This window comes from Bombyx mandarina, chromosome 07, assembly GCF_030267445.1.
Source record: "Bombyx mandarina strain Sakado chromosome 07, ASM3026744v2".
In the NCBI taxonomy this organism is placed as follows: Eukaryota; Metazoa; Arthropoda; class Insecta; order Lepidoptera; family Bombycidae; genus Bombyx; species Bombyx mandarina.
Window position 1 is genome coordinate 7,428,066 of NC_143214.1, and position 27,421 is coordinate 7,455,486.

A 27,421-nucleotide genomic window follows, 5' to 3' on the forward strand; every position below is an offset into this window, starting at 1 on the left:
GTATCGACTATAAAAGCGTTGTAGGGATGGCACGCAGTCAGTGATCGGAACTACTCGAAGCGAAACAGCGATCGGATCACTAGAAGCGAAGCGGAAGAAGCGAATTGAGAGTTTTAAAGTGTTTTTTGAATGTTTTAAGTGTTCTAAGTGTTGAATAATACACTTTTTAGTTGTACTTTGGTGAAATTTTATTTATCCCGAACCCCAGCGCGTAACAGTATTCATTCATTGCCACGAACTCGGTCTGTATCGACGTCGAATTGTAATCGTATCGGTAAATGAAAAAGGCTCGTACCTGTAATACATAAGAATGGCATGGCAAAAAGCGGGTCAGGAATACTCAACACGCGTTCTACGTTATAGTACGCGTGCGAACCCTCTTGGGCATGTAACTAATGGGGGGCAGTAATAATAAATGAAAGCGGGAGGCCTTCACGAAGGCTCCCTTCGAGAATGTTTATAGGTCATCCGTTCTATTGATTCTTAAGTGAACGAATTAATTAGTAGAACTATTTGATATGAATCAAGTTTCGAAGCTTCTATGATAAGTTTTTTTTTTATATTTTTTATTGCTTAGATGGGTCACAGACACGTGGTGTTAAGTGGTTACTGGAGCCCATAGACATCTACAACGTAAATGCGCCACCCACCTTGAGATATAAGTTCTAAGGTCTCAGTATAGTTACAACGGCTGCCCCACCCTTCAAGTCGAAACGCATTACTGCTTCACTGCAGAGAATAGGCGGGGTGGTGGGGTACTTACCCGTGCGGACTCACAAGAGGTCCTACCACCAGTAATTACGCAGATTATAATTTTGCGAGTTTGATTTTAATTACACGATGTTATTCCTTCACCGTGGAAGTCAATCGTGAACATTTGTTAAGTACGAATGTATTTCTAAAAAGAGGTATACGAAGAGTACCCCAGCGGTATGCAGCGATGTGGCTGTGGTTTACTAATGGCCACGGGAGACGGCAACGACTCACCATTAGATGGACCCTACAACGTCCTACAAGAGCCATATATAGGTACCAAATTGTCCTACCGAAGGCGCGAAGCAGTCGTGCGATTTTAAGCGCTGGGCAGCGGCTTGGCTCTGCCCCTGGCATTGCTGAAGTCCATGGGCGACGGTGACCACTCACCATCAGACGGGCCGTATGCTTGTCCGCCTACAAGGGCAATAAAAAAAAATTAAATGGGCAACGATTTTAAAAAAAATATGATTCTTTGTCTTGTTTGCGTTATCTGCAATAGATACATCGCATTAATATTTTTGAACGTAATTGAGAGCGCATCGATATAGTCCCGTCCCTTTCCCCTCTTAAATCAATGTCATTATAAAGTCGAGTTTTGAATCGTGCGCATCAAAATTGTGCGATCGCGAAAAATAGTAGTGAATATTGAGTGCAGCTAATTAATTACTTAAACAACTGATAGTGTTCATCAAGATAAATAGAAGGAAGAAAGGAGTGGCCACTCCAGGAAGATGGTGCTAAAAAATATTATTATAACTACAAAGACACAGACCTACGGTGAGTTCCTGCAATATATCATATCGATTGCGCTCTAAATTTAAAAACAAAAACTAAAGAACCAAGCCCAAACAGTATTCATATTGGAAAATAGTTGAACTAGATCTGTAAGCTCTGACACTTAATACTATTTAAAACTTTTTTAATTTATTTTTACATTTAATACATTTACATATTTTCACTTTGATTTAGAAATCTTTTTCATCTTCATTAATTCTGTTTGAGTAAATTGTTGATGTAGCAAATTATCATCTATCCACCAAGAAAGTTAATTTAAAATAAACTTTAATTTGTCCTTTACAAAGACATACTATAAATATTAATTTTATGTGAAATAAATAAGTAAATCTTAATTTTGTTCATTGAAATGTTTATTATTATTTAAGGCGAAAAACAATCAAGTCCACAGTGCGTTTCCAGAGGTCTTTTTTGCCACGTACCATCCGGCTATGGAATGAGCTCCCCTCCACGGTGTTTCCCGAGCGCTATGACATGTCCTTCAAACGAGACTTGTGGAGAGTATTAAACGGTAGGCAGCGGCTTGGCTCTGCCCCTGGCATTGCTGAAGTCCATGGGCGACGGTAACCACTCACCATCAGGTGGGCCGTACATAGATATATCGCACATACGGTGCTATAAAGTCACTTAAGCAATTTTTTGTTAAAACTGAACTGAGAAAGAGAAAATTTTTTTTTTCATAGTTATCAGTGAGATGATTGATGATTGCTTTTACTGATGAAATTTAAAGTTGTAGTTTAAATAGGTATTTATTTCTTTAGTCTAGCAGAACTAAGATGTTGAATTTTCCAACGTATCTCCTGAAAAATGACATAATTTGCATATAAGTGACGTTATCGCACCGTATGTGCGATATGTAGATGTATATGTATCTAAATACAATATCAATTATCTATTAAATGAAATATTACATAACTAAAGTCACAGGTATCGTTCCAAAAATGAGTATTCGTCTTTTAAAATCGAAACAGACTACTCGGATCGTAAATAAGCTACTACAGTCACTAGAGCTGTAGATGGATAAGCTTGGATTTTCAATTTTCGCCTTTATTCACATTGTCATGAGCACTTTAGTTCCCTGAAAGGGTTTTATGATTCGTAGATATGTATGTAAATCACATTACCGTCGAAGCAATTCTTAACATTTCGAATATTTCGGTCACGGAAAACAAACGATAATTTTTCCTGTTGATTACAAATACGTTTTTTTTTATCAGAACAGAAATTCACGTTCATTACAAAGGGAATGTTTCACCTCGTTTCGGCTTCTATCAATTATGCAGGCCCTACAGGTTTGGTAGAATCTAGCAAGGACTTCCTTACGAGAAAGGATAATTACCGGAGAAATGCCCAATAAAAGTCCCTTAACCCTCTCAAGTACGCGATATCAAAGCAACATCTCGTTGAGGCAGGTCGTTTGGATTCCGCGCAGGAAATTACATTGTATCAAAGTGCTCGGAAGCGGTCTTTCAGTGTTGGGTCCCCTAAACTAGATACGTCATTTATTTGTCCCGAGATGGCGTAAACAGGGCTCGCCGTTGAATGGTTTTTAGAAATTGAGGTCCTGCTTCTCGCTTTGGTTTCCTCAATACTGAGGGCCGTGACCACCTCCTCGCAACAAGAGCTTATTCCGGATCATTCCACGCCATTTGCTTCTTCCGCCGAGTGTAGAGCATCGTGAACTGCGGTGTCGAGAGTAGTGCGGATCTGGTCAGTCCAACGTGTCGGGTCTCTACCTCGTGGTCTTTTTCCCTCCACCTTGCCAGCTACCTCCACCATTAGCTTCTCCAAGCTGCCGTTATCCTTTCTTGCAATGTGGCCAAAGTATTCCATAACTATACGTAGGCAGATGGTAGAAAGCCTCGTCTTTAACTGGAGTTCTTGGAGGATCGACGCGTTGGTGCGACGTGCTGCCCAGGTAATTCCTAGCATCTTTCGCCAGCACCACATCTCGAATGCATCAATTCGGTCACGCTTTCTTCATGGTTCAGGTATCTGCGCCATATAAGAATATGGAGAACACTAAAGTGCGTACCGTATACTTCTATATTTTATTAACTTGCGCCATGACCCCCTTTGCAATTCCGATCTTTCTCCGTATCTCATTTTTTCACGAGCCGTTACTAGCCGAGCTAATGTTTGCGCCCAGGTATATAAAGTTGTTGTCACAAATACATATTGAGGTGACATAAAATATACTCGTACTTAAGAACTCGTCGCTTGCGTCGCCGAAACGTGGGGAGTAAATAAAATGAAAATAATAAACGCGAGATTAAAACGGTAAAAGTACTTTTAATTATTCTACGATTCGCAAAAACCCAAGAAAATACTTTAGTATATTTAGGTTGAGCGCATTTTAAGTCCACAAGTGTGATAACTAGTATCTCTTCTGTTAACCCGTGGACATCCATTGCTGAGTGTAAGTCTCTTCATATGTAGTCCGTTCTTTTCGATCTTTTGCCTTTCGCAGCAAACCCTTACCAGTTATTTTGACCAGGTCGTCGGTCTACATATTTGACAATAATACATACTGCCTTATTTAATCGCGATGTTTATGCTTTGAAGGACGGGAAGGATGGAGAAAACGATGAATTCCCAATTTATTTTCTAACTTCGAACACTCAACTATTAGTCACAAAATATGCCGAACGTATAGTTTAAAAGCTAGCAAAATTTGGTACTTTGATATTGATGAAACACGGTGAGCCCTCGTGAGTAGATTACTTTTTTTTTGTTGCTTAGAGGGGTGGACGAGCTCACAACCCACCTGGTGTTAAGTGGTTACTGGAGCCCATATACATCTACAAGGTAAATGCGCTACCCACCTTGAAACATAAGTTCTAAGGTCTCAGTATAGTTACAACGGCTGCCCCGCCTTTCAAACCGAAACGCATTACTGCTTCACGGCTGAAATAGGCAGGGTGGTGGTACCGACCCGCGCGGGCTCAAAAGAGGTCCTACCACCAGTACAAACGTCGTCATCACGTCATCCTCTATGGACATTTCTATCAGATTAATCAATCTGGGCGACTACATTTATATTGTCTACAAACTAACTAACAAACACTTCACATTGAGTGAGTTAATAAAAAAAAATAGCCCAGCTTTGGTAATTTGAATTGACGAATAAGGTTTTCTTTATGTAAGTCACCTAAAAATTTACGCCTTAAGATCTTTATCGTGTTTTCAATTTGCTCTCGTCGAATAAAAGGTGGAATTTTATTTTTTTACGTATTTTTGAGGGTGAAATTTTGTTTAGTGTTTTTTTCCCGATAGAAATATTACGTGTTATTTTATAAGTAAACACATTTCTTCAATAGAAGCGTAATGTGCTATTTTTTCAATAAACACATGCTTTAAAAGTAAAAAAAAACACGTGTGGCACTCGGGGTCTGCCGCGGTAAACCTATTTGCATAGCATCTTTTATCAACTTATGCAATTATAATGAGACAATAAAAATTTAGCGCGAGAGAGAGATGGGCAGACTTTTCATGATGCGCATGCAGTGCGACGTTACGCCGCGAGCTTAATCCACAACACTACATAAGCGCATCGTGTGAATGTATTGAACGCGATTTACATGGTAGGCGGAGTGGGGGTGTTAGGTTTTATTTTCGTTACGGAATTTCTTGATTCGGTCGCCACGCTCAAAGCCTGCGATAAAAGCTATGCAATAGCTTAAAAACGATACATTATTTCAGATTAAATTAACGCACGCCATTGAAGTCGAAACGATACAATATCCAAGCGTTGGCAATACAAATTCATATTCGCTTCAAGTTCTTGAGCAACACTTGAAGTTTAAATTATTACCGCTCTCAATTTTATATTACGAGCTACGACCCTAACTGAAACAAAGATTTGATAAGGTCCGTCGAAGTTTCTAGATTTAAATCAACGAAAAACTTTGCTTTTGTTCGCGCATTCTGAAATATTGATTGCGTTGGTTACTTTATAATGGCTTAATTTTACGAAAAAAAATTTACTTTTATTATTAGAGTTAATTATTAAACCTTTATAGGCAGACACGCATAGGGAACCTCTAATGGTGAGTGGTTTTCGTCGATAATGGATATCAGCAATACGGCAGCGGTCTACCATTGAGCCTTCTTCGCAAAACTCATTTAAAGAAGGACTTATCATAGCGCTTAGGAAACACAGGGGAGAGGGAGGTTCATTCCAAAGACGGATGGTACGTGGCAGAACACTTTTCTGGAAGCGTATAGGATGAATGCAGTGGTCAGCGGTCTAGTAAGGATGAACTTTGCTTCAGTGGCGGGCATTGCGATGCAGTAAACGAGATGATGGTATCATCTAGAGCACTCCCCATGAAACATACTGTACAAAACACAGAGAGAGCCGAAGTCCTTTCGTCGATATCTAGAGGCTCCAAACGATCCGTCAGAACGGGATTATTGACATTCCGAACAATCCTTTTCTGTATGAAGTCAAATGAAAACATACCGAAATCAGACGTAATCTTATAATACAATTAATTACATACAATTATAATACAGTCTTTTATACACAGTACATGCAGTTCGGTACAATTTATGATAAACGCTGAATGAACATAGGTGGTGTTAATGTTTTTATGAAATTAAGATTTTAAAGTTGAATTTATCGAATTTAGCGACTTTGCATAGTTCTGATTTATTGCTGTGAGGCTGAAAAGCTTGTCGTAGACTTTCCTGCCGCAGCATTTGAAATATTGAAAAAAAAAATCCAATACTGCAGAACGAATCTCATCGGACCATCGAAATAAGGTGATACTCTACAAAACTTTACGCCCCGTCATGACCTATACAAGCGTAGTGTTTGCTCACGCGGCCCGCATCAACTTGAAACCCCTTCAAGTGATTCAATCCCGGTTTTGCAGGATAGCCGTCGGAGCACCATGGAATGATCCTAAGGAATGATCTCCATGATCACCTGGAGCTTGACTCAGTCAGTAAGTATCTACAGTCGGCATCATTACGCCACTTTGAAAAGGCGGCACGACATGGAAACCCTCTTGTCGTGGCCGCCGGGAACTACAGAACCCATCCTGTAGACCGAATGGTAAACAGTCGACGTCGCCCTAAACACGTCATCACTGCTCTTGCTAGGGCCAGTGTTAGCAACACACCCGGTTTGAGCCCCGTGAGCTCACCTACACGTCAAGAAGAAGCTGATATAGCCTCTCAAGGCTATCAGCATAGGTAGGAAAAAAAATATCGGACCATAATTTGTAACTATCGAAGTAATTGAAATGCCATTCGCACTGATCGAATTCAGTAATAAATTGTCTAATTTGATATAAACCTTAAAAATTAATTTAAATATCACATCAAAACGCAGGCCAACAGAAACTTGTCTATTGAGTCTGATTGCGAGGCGAAACCGCAAATTAATTAGTAATTGGATAACCGCTGACGTTTTCAATTATAGAACACATCGTAGTGTAATGCGAATCTCATCAACTACGATTGTAATCGAATATAATTGGTCTTGACATCTGAGCGTTATGAAGTTTTGAGATTGGTTCCTTAAAATTGGGGGTGAACTTTAAATCGCATTTATACAAGGACTACATTTCATTGCTTCCTAGCACTAAAATTCAGGATGGTGTTATGACGCCACGGAAATAAATGGTCTTTTTTTTTATTGCTTAGATGGACGAGCTCATAGTCCACCTGGTGTTAAGTGGTTACTGGAGCCCATAGACATCGTAAATACGCCACCCACCTTGAGATATAAGTTCTAAGGTCTCAGTATAGTTACAACGGCTGTCCCGCCCTTCAAACCGAAACGCATTACTGCTTCACGGCAGAAATAGGCAGGGTGGTGGTACCTACCCGTGCGGACTCACAAGAGGACTCACACGGACCATCAGTAATTACGCAAATTATAATTTTGCGGGTTTGATTTTTATTACACGATGTTATTCCTTCACCGTGGAAGTCAATCGTGAACACTTGAGTACGTATTTCATTAGAAAAATTGGTACCTGCCTGGGATGCGAACACCGGTGCATCGCTCAACACGAATGCACCGGACGTCTTATACTTCGAATTTCGAAATTTCCTTGATATGCCAGCTTAACGAGCTGCTCGAACTATAATTTTACAACGTAAATGCGCCACCCACCTTGAGATGTAAGTTCTAAGATCTCAGTATAGTTACAACGGCCACATCACCCTTCAAGTTGAAGTATAGTTACAACGGCTGTCCCGCCCTTCAAACCGAAACGCATTACTGCTTCACGGCAGAAATAGGCAGGGTGGTGGTACCTACCCGTGCGGACTCACAAGAGGTCCTACCACCAGTATTTGCGATTTTCGTCTATTGGTCCTATTTGCGGTAGATTGGAACTTGCAAAGCAGAAATCACTTTGCTGCCTGAATTTACATAAGTAGGCGTATTTTATCTATTCTTCTTTTTAGCTACGATCAAGCGAAATCGTTCACGTATTTTTCGTTTCTGCATTACCTTTGTTTAACAATTTACAGAGGTATACCTGAATAAGAGAGAGAGAGAGAGAGTGAGAGAGAGAGAGAGAGAATACACTTTATTGCACACCAAAACACAATTTACATTCAAAAAACAAACAAAAAAAGCAGATACATTTGTACAACAGGCGGTCTTATCACTAAAATCGATCTCTTCCAGACAACCGTTTAATTTATAGAAATTATGGAAAATATAAAAAATATAGCAGGTATGTTGCGGTGTACTATAGATAATACATTATTATATAAAATATATACATACAATAAACAAAATATATACCGTTTACATATAATATGAAATATAAAATCGACTTTGAACGCTAGTCCTTGAAAGGAAATAAATAGTAATGAGATTGCGAGCTCAAAAAATATATAATATAATGTACTAAAAATAAAAACCATGCTTTTAAAGAAAAAAGAAAATTACTATTACTAGTTACAATTTGAATACTTTAATAATAAACATGCCATCAGTTAAATTCTTTCAAAGCGAATATGCTAAGTCAGCATTATTAAACGACTCAACCAGCGGACCTGTTCTTTTGATATCTAACTCTATTTTAGTTTAGTGAGAACCAGGTCACAAACTAATTTGAGAGCCATCAGACCTAGTTGGGCGTTGGCGTACGTGCTATTCTTGTTAGTATTTTAGTTTTATGTACAATTGACTTGTGTTGTTGGGTGTTAGATAAAAATTTAAAACGTAACCAGAGCAAGCTGATGATTTCTGAGACTACACCATAAAAAATGAAGAAGATTGCACAAAGTGGGAATGAGTTGCTCGCTCCGGGCATTTCAATATTGTAATAATTTTTACGTTATAATACTCATTGTAAAAATGAATATTTTAAAAAAAATCTAATATTTTTTTTTATCTAATATTAAAAAAAAAAGACCTGCCCGCTGAGTTTCTTGCCAATTCTTCTAAGGACGGAGGCCAGTTTTTGTGAATTGACGGTAGTTCTTTTGACGTTCAACAAGTATGTACTTTCATTTATGTTGAAAAAATTTTTTTTGATTTGATTTCATTTGATTTGAAGATCAGTTTTCCGCAATTTTTTGTAGTGCGCGCAATGGAACACAATTAGAATGGGCTGTCGCGTTAGGTCAATGACACCGGGTAGGACAATACGTCTCTTTCTTTGCTTTAGATTTCGGGCTCCCATTTTTACTATTTATTTGTGTTACATATGTAAATGTGTAAACCTTTTCGTTTAACTTGATTTAGTATTTTATTACCATTTCTTTTGGCATTGTTCTTTTGTATACCTCTATACGTTGGTGTACGTTCGTGTACGTTTTTAGCATTAGGTTTTCTAAATTCACAAGTTTAGAAGAAATCATGATTTTTATCTCCTAGTGCATTTTTAGAGCTCAACTTTTTTTTTTGCGTAGGTGGATGGACGATCTCACAGCCCACCTGGTGTTAAGTGGTTACTGGAGCCCATAGACATCCACAACGTAAATGCGCCACCCACCTTGAGATATAAGTTCTAAAGGTCTCAAGTTTAGTTACAACGGCTGCCCCACCCTTCAAACCGAAACGCATTACTGCTTCACGGCAGAAATAGGCAGGGTGGTAGTATCCACCCGCGCGGACTCACAAGAGGTCCTACCACCAGTAATAAAGCAAGCAATTTACATTTACGTTCAGTTAAAACTTTCAATCAAGGCGTGTTCTAAGTTTTTTCTTATATTAAATCTAACCAAAGAAAACAGACGAAAAATAATAGAATATGCCGAAGAACGTTCCGGGAGCAAGCCTTCATGTATATTTAGCTGCTGAAGGCACACGGGTACAAAAGTATGGATTGAAACGTGTATTACGCCGGTCTCGTCTCTGGTTTATGTGTTCTCATAAATATTTATGTTTGGTACCTTCCACACGTGGATCGGAGTCGAACATGGAGTTTCCTTTTCGAGTATTTTTTTTAGTAGGTATATATGTAATTATTGTTTAATTCTGGAAGTTTTATCAAATACTTATTCCTGACAAATCGAAATGCACTAATTGGACTGGGCATTTGGTGGATTTTTGGAACGAAGTTCCTTATGGGACGATGCGGAGGGCTACCCTAACCGGGAAAAACGTTCGTAACGTAAGATTTTTATTATTTACTAGCTGACCCGGCAGACTTCGTAGTGCTTCAATCGATAAATAAACTATTGTATAAAATAAACTTAAAACAAACAAAAGGAATATACAAAATTGTTATTTTTATTTCATTCCGAGCTTCCGAATTTTCATATCTATTTACCTTTTAAACCTTCTCTGGACTTTCACAAATCATTCAAGACCAAAATTAGCCAAATCGGTTCAGCCGTTCTCGAGTTTTAGCGAGACTAACGAACAGCAATTCATTTTTATATATACTTATATAGATATGATGGCTGTACAGTGTCTAATGTATAGTCTACGTGATGACGGTTATTATTATTATTATTCATATAAATAGCTGTTTCTTTGTAAATGATTATTATATATTTTTTATAAATCATTGTCTATAAAATAATCACGTTGGATCGAATACGACGAAAAATTAATGACCTTTTCTAATATATTTTTTTAGTAAATACGTAATTATTGTTTCATTCTGGTAGTTTTATCAAATACTTATATTTACAATTCGAAATGCACTAATTGGACTAGACATTAGGTGGATTTTTTTGCGATCGCTTTGGATCGAATAGGACGAAAAATAAATGACCTATTTTCGAATATTGTTTTTAGTAAATGTGTAATTATTGTTTCATTCTGGAATTTTTATCAAATACTTATCCTGACTAATCGAAATGCACTAATTGGACTGTACATTAGGTGGTTTTTTTTGCGATCACGTTGGATTGAATAGGACGAAAATTAAATGAAACATTTAAGAGATGAGCACCGTATAAAGAGTTGAAAAAATTGGTACTAAAATTTCAACGTTCGAACCATTTCGAGTCGTCTCCAATACGGAAGTAATTTGAAGGGTTAAACAAAGTTGGTATTTAATATTATGGACTTCGCAACAAAGCGAAGCGGAACTTCACGCGTGGACAAATACTTTAGCTTCTTCTGTTTCTCTATTTAACTCCATTTGGATGAGGAGTTGAGTCTGTCTGTTTCTGTGCATGCTCTTTATTTGTCTACAAAATACTCGAAAAAATATGTAGTTTGTTTAAATATTGATTGGCTTGAGAGATTTTCAAGAACTTCGTACAAAAACAAAAGAAAATTTGATGCAAAATTTTAATAGAATCGTGATAAGAATTTTGAATTTGCACCTAGTGTTCGCAGTCTAAATATATGCATATCTTGACCCGGAAAGCAGAAATAGCTGCCCAAAAAGTAAGTTTAGTATTTCAAAGAATAAAAGCTAGCTAGGTTTCCAAAGTAACTTATGTGCATACATTTTGTTTTTAGTGCCAAGTATAAAAATATAAATTTACTACAGAACAAAATTACTATTTTCATGCCAAAAAGGAATAACGTTTGTTACAAAATAGTTCCTTTAACTGTGAATTAGGTACTTTTATGATTCTTCTAAATGATTAATTATACCATTACAATATACGGACAGAATGAGTATTTTAGTTTTTAATTCAATAGAATACAAACCTTGAGTAACATAAATGCATAAAATTATCGATTTTTTTTATTGCTTATATAGACGGACGAGCTTACAGCCCAACTGGTGTTAAGTGGTTACTGGAGCCCATAGACATCTACAACGTAAATGCGCCACCCACCTTGAGATATAAGTTGTAAGGTCTCAGTATAGTTACAACGGCTACCCCACCCTTCAAACCGAAACGCATCCCTGCTTCACGGTAGAAATAGGCAGGGTGGTGGTACCTACCCGTGCGGACAAGACGTCCTACCACCAGTAATTACGCAAATTATAATTTTGCGGGTTTGATTTTTATTACACAATGTTATTCCTTCACCGTGGAAGTTAATCGTGAACATTTGTTAAGTACGTATTTCATCAGAAAAATTGGTATCCGCCTGCGGGATTCGATCACCGTTGCATCTCTAGATACGAATGCATCGGAGGTCTTATCCTTTAGGCCACGACGACTTTTAAAATCATTGTATTACAGATATTTCATTGTAGATCTATGTATGTATATCTGATATAGTTATATAACCTAGTCTCTAAAAGCACGGCCTATGTTAGGTTACTAGGGTACATGTTAGAAATACAAAATCTATTTTTTTGCGACATAATAGCTAAACTAATTTTGACGGAATTACGTATGCATATAGTTTGAACTATAAGAAAGAATAGAAAAAACTATCTTTCAATCAAGTGAGTACGGTTTACCGCCCACGCGATTATAGCTTAATCCATGTGGGAGAAGCTACGGGTGGAACTTTTGATTGAAAATAAACATACTATTATTTAGGCCAATAACTGGCAGCGTATCGTGAAACCGCAAAGTAAACGCATTATATCAGAAAAGTCGTGAGCTTCTCAGCCCAATTATATCCAATTCAAAATCAAATCTACAGATCCGAAATTTTAATAGATAAAAAATATTTGAAGATAAATTTGGTAAGTCAAAATTTGCAGAGTCGACTTAAATGTTACGTGGTTCTATTCTTAAAGATTTTCAATTGGGTGTTGTTAGGCGTTTTCTCAAAGATTACAATATTTCGTAGTCTTTGGAACTGCCTGACAACACGCAGCTTCCTGCAAACCTCTGGACCAGAGGCTATTAAGGAGAAGCACTAAATTATATTCTCGAGTCAGAAAAACAAACATAAAAGCGTGTTAGTCTTTTGTTTCCCAAAACAACATTGTATAGAAACAGTAAAAACTTCTTGAATTTATATTAAAGTAATTAAAATTTATATGAACTGTAACTAAATGTAGTGCATACAAATAACTCGACTCAACTATAAAGTTCCTCTATTGATGTTGAGCGTTCAAGTGTAAAGTTTGAAGGTATGTATGTTTGTATGTATAATACTTCAACAACAAATCTAGTTTGTTTGTTGTACTTGGGTATTACGTTGTCATTGTTTATCTATCTTTACAACAAGATCTTATGGTTTATTTACTATTACGTCTGTGGTTTCGATTTCTGCAATAAACTTAATAGAGGGCGGTGCGTCTACGCCCCTGATAATGTTAGTGTCCTTAGTGTAATCTTCCTTTTCTCAATCGTGTCACTCTTGACAGAGTGGTCGAGATCGTCATGTAGTGTTGGAGGTGGTAGACTTGATCTGTCTCGCTATGTCCCACCATCTCTTCCTGCTCGAGGTCATTCTACTGCACTCATTTAAGTGACTCCTCACTGTAGTTTTAACTTGGCCGGTCTACCCCATTGGTGACATTTGGTGACCTCCCGTGCGGTCTTTTACCATCCACCCTTCCCTGTACAACAAGGCGTTGTATGGACCGGCCATCTCGTCGCGAAACGTGTCCGAAGAAATCCACAATTCGAGACTGTACTATAGCAAACAGACGCTGCTTGAGCCGAGCTCTTGAAGTGTGTATAATGTAGTAGATAGGCATAAACTTAGGGCCAGCTGGGCCGAGGCTACTAGTGGGTTCGGTTTCCACAACGAACAAATATATTTGGGATGAACAAATTTGTTTGTTCCTTGTCTGGGTCTTTAGTGTTATGCCGATAAGAGCAACGCCATCTATCGTTGATTAGCAGAAACGAATATCAAAAGAACTAGTAAAATCGAGAATGCTCGAGAAGTAGAACGCCATCTATTATCAAATAGATAAAACACATATCGAAACTACTTGACCTGTCGGGAATGTTCTCGATAATTGTAGGGATGTGGTATCGACTATAGAAGCGTTGCAGAGATGCGAAACACCGAACGGATCACCTGGAGCGAAGCAGAAGAAGTGAATTAAGAATTTGAAAGTGTTCGTTAACGTCACTTAGAACACAAGTGATCGAAGGTTCTAAGTGTTAATACAGTGTTAATTTGTACTTCGGTAGAATTTTTATTTATTCCGAGCCCCAGCGCGTAACAATGTCTACATTCATATGTATTTATTTAAGTCTAAATGAGTATGCATATCAGTCTCTGATTCCCATGGAAAATTCTAGGTCGGGACCAACTAGTCTTTTTTTTAAATTGAAATCGGCATAGCACAATAGTAGAAGTAACACAATAGTGAATAACACAATTATAATATAGCGCCTACCGAAACTAAACCAGCAAATTACTTATTAAAACATTCAAATGTCATTTGGTATTTTTCCCATAGATACCGGGTATGAGAACCACTTCGAAAAGTTATAATTAGTACAGACAAAGTTACGTGGAGCGCTACCCGTTGCTCAAAAGGCTCAGAGTTAAATTAATTTCCGCAAAAAAAAAAAAACTTCTATCTGTTTGTTGAAGGTATACACGTGCGTGGTATAACTGTGGAATTTGATTACTCTCATATTTTTCGCGATTTTCGAAACATTGTGCTGATTAAATTTATGGTAACGCGACAAGGACTTGTCGTCCTGGTGAAATGGAACCCAAACAAATAATAATTGTCCTCAATTTGAACGAGTTCATTGAAACACCTAATGATTTCGGATAACAACGTTGTTTCCATATTGCATTTGTTGTGTTTAGAAACTTAAATATTTTCACGGTTTTTCGATCAATTTATTTCTTGCGGTCTTAAATACGCTCAACTTAGCTCAGTTGTACGGTCCACCTTCACAAAAAGAAAATTAATTAACCTATACAGATTCCACACGATTTCCTCATGTTCTTCGTGTTCTATATAACTTCACTAGCGACCCGCCCTCGCTTCGCTTCGGAAACTGTAATTTACTATTGATTTCTCCATTATTTAATGGATGTTATTATACATAAAAATCTTCAACTTTAATTACTCTATATATTAAAAAAACCGCATCAAAATCGGTTGCGTAGTTTTAAAGATTTAAGCATACATAGGGACAAAGAAAGCGACTTTGTTTTATACTATGTAGTGATTTACAATAATTTAAAAGCAATTTAGATGAGTTTGAGTAATTAATTGTGTTTTCCTCGGTTTTCTCTATTCGTAGAGATAATCGTGTTCACAACTAAGGTGGTTTAGTTGTTGACAAGTGAATATTGTGCTGATGAATGATCGATGATAGAATAACAGTTTATTTGTTTTTAAAAAACGTAAGAGTAAACCTTAATACGTTGATTGCGTTATGCGGTTTAAAAAACCCTACTGTCACCTTATGCGGCAATCAAAACCGCGCTCTTTCGCTCGGTGCGGGAGGCGATTATAATCACATTTTTATCGATTTGGGTACATTCAAAAACGGACTTTAAGGCTTCGTCAAACAGAACGCGTACTTAGCGCTGCGTTTTAACGTCGCGCTATTTACATGTCACACAAATTGACTAGATGAGCCTAACGCTCCTTGACGCAACGCATTCGCCAAATCATAGTACCTTTCGATAGCAGTGTGAAAATTTAAAAGTATTAAGATGTCGAGTGATTCAGATGTGGCATTGCATACGCATGGGTATTTTCTAACAATTTCTATCAATTTTTCGGGCATTATCCAGTATTTTAATGCACATTCACTCGGACGCTAAAATAAAATTTGTAAAAATTACAACGCCTGACGTCAAAGCGTCTTAACGCCGCGACAGGGCGTTGCGTACTTATAGCGCTGGGGCTCTGTTACCATAGTAGTACAACACCGTCATGATAATCGCCTTATCATTGCCGCCGCTGACTACTCCCCGAATCCTGATCATGCAGGAGCCAGTCACCGTCGACGCCCTAGACACGTCCTTACGGATCCATCAGATCCAATAACCTTTGCATTAGACGCTTTCAGCTCTAATACTAGGAGCAGGCTTAGGGACCCCGGTAACCGTACTCGTCGAACTCGACAAAGAAGTCGACGTGCCTTTAGTGAAGCCTATCGGGTCTGATACGTACTGTAAAGAAGTACAATCTTGCCTGGAAATGACCTCGTACTCATTCGCCGAAAATCCCTCAAAAATGGTCCCACAGTAAACGTGTCAAAAAGTACTGTATCATATCTATTTAGAAATTAATCATAGTATGATTTTTTGTTTTTTTATTGCTTAGGTGGGTGGACGAGCTCACAGCCCACCTGGTGTTAAGTGGTTACTGGAGCCCATAGACATCTACAACGTAAATGCGCCACCCACCTTGAGATATAAGTTCGAAGGTTAGTTACAACGGCTGCCCCACCTTTCAAACCGAAACGCATTACTGCTTCACGGCAGAAATAGGCGGGGTGGTGGTACCTACCCGTGCAAACTCACAAGAGGTCCTACCACCAGTAAATGCTTATAGATTAATTAAATTATTTCATTATAATATCGATTATAATACAAGGCAGTTTGTTCATGTATTTTTTTCACGTTAATGCATTATATACCGCTTGATATTCCGACGGAATCTCTCTGATGGGTTCTATAAAATACCGCGATCCTTCATAAAGGATCGGACGTTATCGCCACTTCGTAACGTCGTTACATTTTACTATCTTCGCTTTATCTGCCTCCGGACGCTTTAGCAGAAAATACTTTCTATTCTAAACTATGCATGACGATAGTTGAATACAGAGTTTTATATGTGATTGTCGCAGAATTAAAATATTGAATGGTTTTTGATACTCTCTAGTGCTCTGAGCATTTTTATAGAAATGAGAATTTATTTCGCTTTACTGACAAATTATATGCAAATATGATTAGAGAAATTGATTGATTTCGTGTTGTCGCCGCCATAATTAATAATTAAATATCACTATAAATTTAAAGGAAAATGAATATTCATTAAGTTTAGATTCGTTGCCTAAAGCCTGCATTGATTGAGAAAGTTTGATTAGCATTTTTAACCCATAGATAACAGATGGCTTTGTAAACATTATTTTTGGGCGTATTGTTTTTTTTACCTACTCAAATTCAAATTCATGAAAACTTAAAACCTCATTGCTCCATAATAACTATGGTAAGCTTAGGCCACTTTTGCGCTGACGGCCTCATATTAGAGTTCTGATTGTTTAAAAGAGTAGCAAAAGTAAGAGTGAATATCTGAAACACAATCAATATTTCATCGAATTAAGATGGAAAGGTACCGTGAGTAATGAAGGCAATGTTTGTCTTGATCTCTTGGACAGACTCAAATAAATCAAGAGTTCTTTTGTGGGAGACGACCCCTAAATGATAGATGGCGTGTTCTGCAGACACGAATAATTTGTTCCTTGTTTCATTTGGCCAGGTAAACAACTGAACATCTTTAATCATGGCTTGTGTACACGCAGAAAATTCGACTTCCCTAAAGAATATTACATATTCCATTCTTCTATAGCGCAAAGAATTGTAATAATTAATAGGAATGAATTTATATTTGTCGATGTGATTTGATTTCGACTCTGCAAGTCCCTACCGGGGAGGGAGACCCAATGACATGTAAGCTGTTTTACACTCGTCTTATGCTGGTTCTGACGATGCAGGGTGTTCCCAGCGTATGATTTGAGTTGGATTCGAATAATTCACCAAGCGAAAAGCTCGGTGGTCATAACGCGGATGACTTGGGCTTCGGCGTCCCTCCCTTTAAGGTGGCAGGGGACTTGCGTTCCATACAACACGCGCTTTTTTAAGCCCACTGTTGACTTTGGGCATGGGTTGTCGAACATCAGGACGCTTTATTAAGTTCAATTAGAACATACCACATTTACCGACCCTAATGCGTAGGCGAAAGTGCGACGATTTCTTCTTAGCCCATAAAAATATCTCTTTTGTTTCACTCAAAAAATAAATTTGCCGGAGGCATGAAAACGACGAATAAAGTAGGCGATTTTCGTAATTATAGTTTCTGATTCATAAAAAAATTACATGAAATGAATGATCCGTCAGTTAATCAGTAGTGTAAGACTCGGGTTCCAAAGCCAGGAAATAAATACACAGATTGCAATAGTTCACTTAATTCTGTATTGCTTTATTTGTAACTCCACTTGTACAATATTTAGATATCTGCTCACTACTGAATGCACTGCTTTCTGTTCAGTTTTTTCAGACTACGCTTTTTTTATTATGTCACGTCCTCACTACTGCCATTGCTCCCACCAAAAGTGTTGCTATTTGGCAATCCGATAATTGCCTTAACTTTAACATGATACATTTTGTTTTTTTAATTATTTTACAATAAAGCTTACAGTAGTACAGTTCAGTTTATTCGGTATTTCTTAAGAATGATGCATACGATTCATACCTAATTGAGTTGTACATGAAAGTAGCGCGTGATTGGTATTTAAGAGTTCAATACATTGAAAGGCACTAAGCTTGTAAACGCTAGTGACAAAATCAATATGTTTGATTTAGGGTAGTGACCAAGTTGGTGACGTATCAATCGATATAAACGGAGTGGAACACGTGCCGTACTCCCAATCCAAGGCCCGATTGAATCGATAATGCTGTTATGTTTGACAACATTTACAACTTCACCATATAATTAGTAGACATTGTAATTCGTTCTTGTGTTACTAAATATATAACATTATTCATGTTTTGTTTTTTAAACTTAATATGTGCTACTTTTGGGTATTTCAAATCGTTCCTGAGATTATTGTTGTAATTACTTATGTAAGTGATTCCTCTTAACATTAATTGTAATGTTTAATAGCTTATTGTAATTTTCTGTTGGATTTGGCGTCTGTTTTTGAACTTCTAATGATATTGGTTGAAGTCTACATCTGAATAAACTAATTTATCAATCTAAATTATTGAATATAAATAAGCCCTATGATATATTCTCATGTTATTTCATTTACGATTAAATGTTAGAGATGATGTTTCTTTATATATATATATGTATGTATCTCAGGAAGATTTCGCTTCGTGGTACATTGACGGCCGTAGTTAAAGGTTAATTAAAGTCCGCTGTGAGCTATCTGATGAAATAAAAATAACAGCATCTTGAATCTAAAATGCCTTTAGATATAATAGAATAAGATATATATTAGGATTTACTAGTAATGTACCTATGACTTCAATAATAAAACATATCAAAATATTTCCTATATATATATATTCCTAATATAAGTTATACAAACTGTTTAATTATCAACTTATATCATAGAATTTCCTTTTTCAAAATCCATAAATATAAGATTAACTATTCAGTGCGTGCTAACTTCGAAGTATATGATTCCCAAAATAAGGTGGGGTTAAAAGGTTTGCGGCGAATCGATATGCTAGTGTAAGGCTAGTGACCGACTGGCACGACTCGACGATCGATATAAAACAACCAACCATTCTTGCTTCGTCCGCTAATCGTTAATATACAATTAATAAAAAGAAATTGATGTTTTTAAAATAGTACAAATAAGAAAATATTGTTCTTACTCAACAATTTTTGTTGTTGTTCTTAGTGAAGAAACCTACTTACGATCTAAATTAGGAGCCATAGCTGTGGTTTGAGATATAATGTCGGATTTTCATATAAAGCTGTCTTACTTTTCAATTCGGTGATATCTATCTCTATTTTTTTTTTTAATTTTTTTTTTATTGCCCTTGTAGGCAGACGAGCATACGGCCCACCTGATGGTGAGTGGTTACCGTTGCCCATGGACTTCAGCAATGCCAGGGGCAGAGCCAAGCCGCTGCCTACCGCTATCTATCTGTGTACTTGGTGCGAGTTTTTTAACGTTCTCGATGCCGTAAAAGTTAACTCAATTCGCATGCAGTTGGAACAGCACTCCTAGCGGCAAACGTAAGCAAACGTTCTAACTCCATAAAAATTTTAGTTAACTTTTACGGTTTAACTCCATAAAAATTTTAGTTAACGCTGAAAAACTCGCACTAAGCACACTGTTTAATATGAAAATTAGCTTGAAAAATAGGAGTAGCTGATATGGGCTACCAAAAAAAAAAACTTATTTCAGAGTGCGTGATGGCATTGATGTTGCGAAGTCTACAGCATTCATTTTAGTTTGATTTTTGCTTAGATAGGTGGAGGAATTCACGGCCTTCCAGGTTATCTGAGCCCATAGACATCAGCAACGTAAATGCCATCACCCACCTTGAGACATGAGTTTTAAGTCCCAGTTGTACAACGCCTGCCCTTCAAACCGAATCGCATTCTGCTTCACGGCAGAACCAAGCTGGGTGGCGGTATCTACCTGTGCCATAGACTTTGGTACCCACTGATAACCATTTTTTACTGGTGGTAGGACCTCTTGTGAGTTTGCACGGGTAGGTACCACCACCTCGCCTATTTCTGTCGTGAAGCAGTAATGCGTTTCGGTTTGAAGGGTGGGGCAATCTTTGTAACTATACTGAGACCTTAGAACTTATCTCAAGGTGGGTGGCGCATTTACGTTGTAGATAGAAGCAATAAACATAAATAAACAAAACCAGGTGTGTCGTACCTCCTGTGCCTACAAATTAAACAACAAGAGATGAACTTATCAAGTAAAAACGCGAATTTTGCATACTACTTTGAAATGTGAGGTTGAAATCTCAATTGCCCTGAAATAACTGCTGTTCTCGTGCCACTACTGACTCTAGTACAAGTACAAACAACGTTTTATTAACAAAGTTAAGTTCTTGTAATGGTCGAGGCGACGTTCAAGTCACAAAATTTTAACAACCTCACCATACAATGTCGTTTAAATGACCTGAATAAACATTTTTAGTGCAAACTAAAATAGTCAATTTTAAATGCTGTAGTTAAGTCAATGAGCTCACGAACCGCCGGGTGTTAAGTCGTTAGCGGTTCCCATAGATATTATAAACGTTTATTTAAAGATCACATTTGAATGGTCAAGTCGAGAGCCAGGGCGTAAGGTTACGTGACGATTTGCATCAGTCAAGCCCCTTTTTAGCACAAACCGCATTAAGGAATCTCTTTCCATTAATAATAGAAATATTTGAAGATATTGATCAGAACTTTAACACGGAAAAGCTGATGTTATTGTATGTACATATGTATATAACTATATGTAGTTGGGATTAAAATTATGACGTGTGTTATATTTTTACATTTTTCAGTAGTTCATAGTTTCGTTTGTGCTTTTACCGTCTTAAAGCTCTCTGAAAAAAAACCACAAACTTACGGCCATTTTAAGTGTGTGGGTTTTTTTATTGCTTATCCAGGTGGATGAGTTCACGGCCCACCTAATATTAAGGGGTACTGAAGAACATAGACAATAATAATGTAATTGCCACGACCTACCTTGAGACATGAGTTCTAAGTCTCAGTTTTCAGATTTTTTTTTTTTTTTTTTTATTGCCTTTGTAGGCAGACGGGCATACGGCCCACCTGATGGTGAGTGGTTACCGTCGCCCATGGACTTCAGCAATGCAAGGGGCAGAGCCAAGCCGCTGCCTACCGCTTAATACTCTCCACAAGCCTCGTTTGAAGAAAGACATGTCATAGCGCTCGGGAAACACCGTGGAGGGGAGCTCATTCCATAGCCGGATGGTACGTGGCAAAAAAGATCTCTGGAAACGCACTGTGGATGACCGCAGCGGCTCCAGGTAGTATGGATGAACTCTACTCCGGTGGCGGGCGGTGCGATGGTAAAAACGAGATGCTGGTATCATCTCGAACAATTCCTCAGAGCACTCCCCATGGAACATACGGTATAAAATACAGAGGGAACCGAAGTCCCTCCGCAGACCCAGAGGCTCCAAACGATCCGAGAGAATGGGATTATCGACAATCCGAACGGCCCTCCTCTGTATGGAGTCAAATGGAAGAAGCTGGTATTTGGGAGCCCCGGCCCAGAGGTGGGAGCAGTACTCCATGCGAGGCCGGACTTGTGCTTTATAAAGCAAAAGTCTTTGTCCAGGCGTGAAGTACCGCTTCGCTCTGTTGAGGACTCCCAGCATTTTGGACGCCAACTTGGCTTTGCCTTCCAAATGACTCCGAAACTGGACATCGCTCGAAATGTCGACCCCAAGTATCCCGATACTCTCGGAAGGTTGCAGGGATACTCCTTGGAATTGCGGCGCCATGACAAAGGGGTCCTTCTTCGCAGTGAACGCGCAAACTTGTGTCTTTATCGGGTTGAATTGAACCAAGTTCAATTCACCCCATTCGAAGACTCGCCCCAGAGAGTTCTCCACTTCAGACACAAGTTTTGATCGTCTCTCTTGCACCGCGCTCCGAGAAAGACTCTGATGGCCGATATATCGCGCATCCCCCGTGCTGTCATCCGCATAGCAATGCATGCCATCAATAGACAGCATGTCATTGATATACAGGATGAAAAGCGTGGGGGAGAGCACCGAACCCTGTGGAACGCCAGCGTTAATGGTCATGGTATCAGAACAGTCACCGTCTACAACGACCGTGATGCTCCGCCCATCCAAAAAGCTAGCGATCCACTTGCAGAGACCCTCTGGGATTCCGTAAGATGGTAGCTTCGATAGAAGTGCCCTATGCCAGACCCTGTCGAAGGCCTTCGCGATATCAAGGCTCACAGCAAGAGCCTCGCCCTTGCTCTCCAAGGCTTCAGCCCACCTGTGAGTAAGGTATACAAGAAGATCACCAGCTGAGCGACCGTGACGGAAACCGTACTGTCGGTCACTGATCAGCTGGCGATCTTCAAGATACTTCAGGAGTTGTGTATTTATTATTCGCTCCATCACCTTGGAAAGCAAGGAAGTTATCGCGATAGGCCTGCTCGCTAGCTCGATGGGTCCGACCGGTCACCCTTCTTGGGGATAGGGTGGACGTGAGCGGTCTTCCATGAAGACGGAACCCTGTTAGTGCAATAAGAGAGGCGATACAAACGCGTTAGCGCAGGTGTCAGCTCAGGGGCGCACGTTTTCAAAACCACTGCGGGGATGCCGTCTGGCCCACTCGACTTATGGACGTCCAGGAGTCGGAGCTCCCGCCTGACTGCACACTGTGTGAAGCAGATATCCGGCAGGGAGCTATCACACCGGGGGATGTTCGGTGGTGTGGCACCCCCGTCGTCCACAGTCGAGTTCGAGGCGAAGAGTTTGACCAGAAGGTCAGCCTTCTCTTTCGCGCTGTGGGCCAGATTGTCATCGGACTTGCGCAGTGGTGGGAGACTTGACCTGCAAAAGTTTCCTTCTGCAGCTTTGGCGAGCGACCAAAAAGCACGGCTCCCGGAGGGATAGCTCTTCAATCGCTCGCCAACTCTAGCGACGTGCTCCGACTTTGCCTTGGCAATTACCTTCTTGTAGGACCTGGAAGCGGCGTTATATTTCCGCCTTTCCCCTGAGATGTTAGGATCCCGACGTCTCCTGGCATTATCCCATGTCACGTATGCGGACCGCTTGAGGTGTGCAGCATCCCTGCTGGCATTGTTATACCAGGGTCTGCTGCGACCCCCAACGGGCACTTTAGAGGAGGGAATAAACAATTCCATCCCCTGGAGCACCACGTCTTTAAGACGGTCCGCACAGACGTCAGGATCAGCAGAGGAAAAGCAGAACCGCCCCCATGGGTAGGATGCGTAAAATTCACGCAATCCATCCCAATCTGCTGACATATACCGCCAAACTCTTCGATACCCGGTCGTCGTTCGACGATCAGGACGAGAGAGTGGTACGGCAGCACGAATAAGGCAGTGATCAGACGATCCAAGCGGAGCGTCGACCACCACACTGTATCCGGCCGGATCTGTGGTCAGCAGAAGGTCCAACAAAGAAGGCTCGTGCCCCTCGATATCTGGGACACGGGTGGGCTGTGTCACCAGCTGGGAGAAGCCGTAAGCCAAGGCGAAATCGTAGGCAGTCCGACCCGGGAGGTCAGTGGTTCTGGACCCCAACCACTCTTGGTGATGAGCGTTAAAGTCTCCAAGAACCACCACCTCCGCAGATGGGTACTGCTCAAGCACGCGGTTAGTCCCCTCTTGCACATGCTCAAACAGAGCTGAACCTGCATCACTGCTGTGGGACCTGTACAGGCACGCGTAGATTCGGCTACGGCCCCCGTGATCTACGCGCAGCCACAAGAGGGACAGGTCCCGTTGTTCGAGGCCCCGAAGACGGCGACAACAGACATCAGCCCGGACGAATACGCACACCCCGGCTTTACGCAGGAAGTTGTGCTCCAATACGTAGCCGGGGTATTCAAGGTATGAGGTATCATCCGGAGCAGATATCTGCGTCTCCGTTAAAAAAAGCAGGGCAGGCTGCGCCGTCTCAAGGTGGTGGTGTACGGCGTCAAGGTTGCTATGTAGGCCCCTGACATTGCTGAAATCCACATTAAATGTGGAATGGGGAACCGCCTGTGAAACCCTTTTCTTTTTCTTTGTCGACTTTATGATTTTAAATTTTTGGAGAGTAGGATTAGGAGAGGTAGGATGTTGGAGGTGAGATCGAGGTAACACCTGAATGAAGCGCGGAACATAGTACGCGCTCGACCACGGGTTGCGTGAGAGACTGACGCAGGGCATGGAAGGGCCCCCAGTCCACTCTGCGTGCGATCGCCGGGATCCACTCCGGTCTCCGACTCCGGCACGACGACCGCACGACAGGATTTTACACCGGTTGGCGGGACAGCTTCCCGGGGCGGAGTTTAGTGGAGACACCCGGGTTCAGGTCCCCTACTGACCGGCGGGCGGCAGCGGGTACCGTTTCACTGGGTCTCCCTATACCCCCGTCAAACAATCACGCCCCGTGAGTTCGCACGCACGTCTGCTCCGCAAGTTCCAGGCGTCACCAAGACTCACCCCCAACAAGGAAGGGGAAAGGAAAGGGATAGAACTGGCTCTCCAACTCACACGCCGGAACACAGCTAGGCTATTTGGCGGCGGACTCTAGTTGGAGGGTGGTCGCCAGCCAGTCGGACTAGGTCCTACCACCGGTTATGTTTTCGGCTCCCGTTTAGCACCACCCAGGGGTCACTTGTAGGGAATCGCGGGTTAAACCTACGGAAGCGGGAAGCACCAACCCCCAGCGGGAAGCACCAACCCCCAGTACAACCCCAGTGAGTACAACGGCACTCCCCACTTGAGCCCCACTCGTCAAGCCGAAACGCATTACTGTTTTACGACAGAAATAGATAGGATGGTTGTTACAATATAAATAAAGATTTTATACCATGTCTCTCCAAGTTTTAGCACTTATATACCATTATTTAACTGGCTCTGACCAGAAGTTTCACATTTATTGAATTTCTGCTATACAGATTTTCGCGGGTAGACGCAGTAGCAATAATGTACGTAGCCGCGAAAGTTTCAAAGAATTTTTAATTTTTCATAGTGTTAATATATAAAAAAAACATCACTTTGGCTCTTTTAGACCTGCAAAATCAAGTTATTTCAACGAGATGCTGGCTCTAGATTTTATGGTCAATCTCCCTATAACCACTTTCTTATTGTCATCAAAGGCAGATGTCCAGCATAGTCGACACAGTGAGTTGTTATTGTTGCTCGTAGAAATGCCAGAAGACGCTAAGCAGTGAAGTTATCGTACTTATGCCATTTTTAAAACAATCATCATCTTTGATGCGATCGTTTGAATAATGACCGGATTGTATGGCGGTGTCAACGCGATTGATTTCGACGCATCATGTAGAGCGTAATGGATGTTTTGTAATCAAGTCTGTCATTTGTTCTGTCAGATGTTCTATTAAGCTGTATTGATCAGCTATCGGTGTTGATAGCGCGATGGGCACGCCTTATGAAGACAAAACTCTTTGCATATTATGTTAATATGAAGATCGAAGGGAATTTGTGAAGGCGAAGTGGAAAATGTAGAAGATTAATATTTCAAAAATGTTTTAATATTAGTCAAATAAGTTTCGTAGTTTAAATAAACGATCATGTTTTAAAATTCAAAGTTAATCAATTTCAAACAAAATTTTAACAGACTAATCTTTCTTATACATTTCTTAGTGAAGATCTTGAAAATATTAAAATGCCTGATTAATAAAAGCGATTCGTATCTTTATCTAATAAGGTTTTAGGAACATTGAAATCATATTTTTTTTTTTTTTTAACGCTGGGGAATCCATTTACGGATACCCGGTCGAGGGGGGTAACGGACCGGGTTATGTCGGACTCCGGCGCCTCCTGAGAGGAAGAAGGGGAGAAGAGAAGGACTGAGGTCCTTCACCTCCCCCAATTTCTCACAGGAGACTACGCCTTGAAAAAGGCGCGCGAAGCACTTGCCCCGCAGAACGACTACCGACTAAACCCCATCGAGCTCCACCACACCGACTACACGAAACTTACGGTACCGCGATGCGCGCCGAAAGTCTCGCCTTAGGCGGTACCCGTACTGATGTTAAGACGGGGTTTCATCCCCGGGAAAATCCCGTAGAACTTCGTCTCGGGAGACACACCGTGAGCGGCGCACAGGAGCCACCTTGCACCGCTTCACCACCGGACCAACAGTCGAGTGCCGGGCGCCCCCGCACCCGGCACTCGATAGTCCCTACGAGGGCTGAGCGGCGGCCTCTCGCACGCGCCGTCCACCCCGCCTTCTGCGCTGAGGAGCCGAAGAGGGATCCCATTCCCTTTCGCGCTCCTCAGCCTCACGAAGCGCCATGACCAAGTCACAGAACCCAGCCATGGCCTCCCATTTTTAAGACCTACATCGAACGATGCAAGCGAAGTTCTTTGTCATTCTTAAAGTCTAGTAATGGTATGTCAAATTTAATTATATTTTCACTTCACTATTGTGTGGTTTGCTTAGGTGGTAGACTTAGATCCGAAACACTAAAAATATTTTTTTTAATTTATAATTCAGAACGTAGCGTTTTATTATTTGATGCATGAAATTTGAAATGGACCTTCTTTCTGAATATTGTGCTGTTGCAAGCCCATTTTAACTTAAACTTACATATTGTTAGGGCACTGTCATAAAACTGACCTTTCACGGGCTGTCAAAGTTAAATTACGATACTAACTTACCTGATAACTTTAAATTGGGCCGACTCCTGCGAGGGTCACTCTGTTATCCACCACCGATGAAAAACTTATCTTATCATAAAGGCATTACGATAAAAAGTTCCATAGCTCGTACAGTTTAAAAACGACATAAAAGTTTTTCATTCACAAACCTCGAAAGTGTACTTTAGTGGAGGCATATTAGAGTTTTATTTTACTTTTGTTGTAGTTGCGATGTTTTTTCGATTCGCCGGGACGCGTACGTCCGTCGCAGTGTGGCGTCGGCTACTGCCGTAACGGTGAAGCGATCGGGGAGTGAAGCCTTTAGTAAGCAGCTTTGCGGTTATTAATGTGATAATATAAGGAATAAAGGGCTCGACATAATGTCTTTTTCAAAAGATTTTTTTTTTATTGCTTAAATAGCTGGACGAGCTCACATCCTGGTGTTTGTGTTACTGGAGCCCAGAGACATCTACAACCGTAAATGCGCCACCCACCTTGAGATATATGTTCTAAGGTCTCAATATGAGTCGACTATTATCAAAGCCGGCAATGTGAC

General features: G+C 40.2%; 1 protein-coding gene across 1 annotated transcript in view; it reads right to left on the reverse strand.

Moving 5' to 3' along the window:
- The window catches only part of LOC114249525 (uncharacterized), an 83,272-nt gene extending 56,111 nt beyond the window's left edge, over positions 1-27,161 (reverse strand). Inside the window, exon 1 of the mRNA XM_028183132.2 lies at positions 26,887-27,161. The gene's annotated coding sequence lies outside the window, so the exon portion shown is untranslated. The remainder of the gene's footprint in view (positions 1-26,886) is intronic.
- Positions 27,162-27,421: the final 260 nt, after the last annotated feature.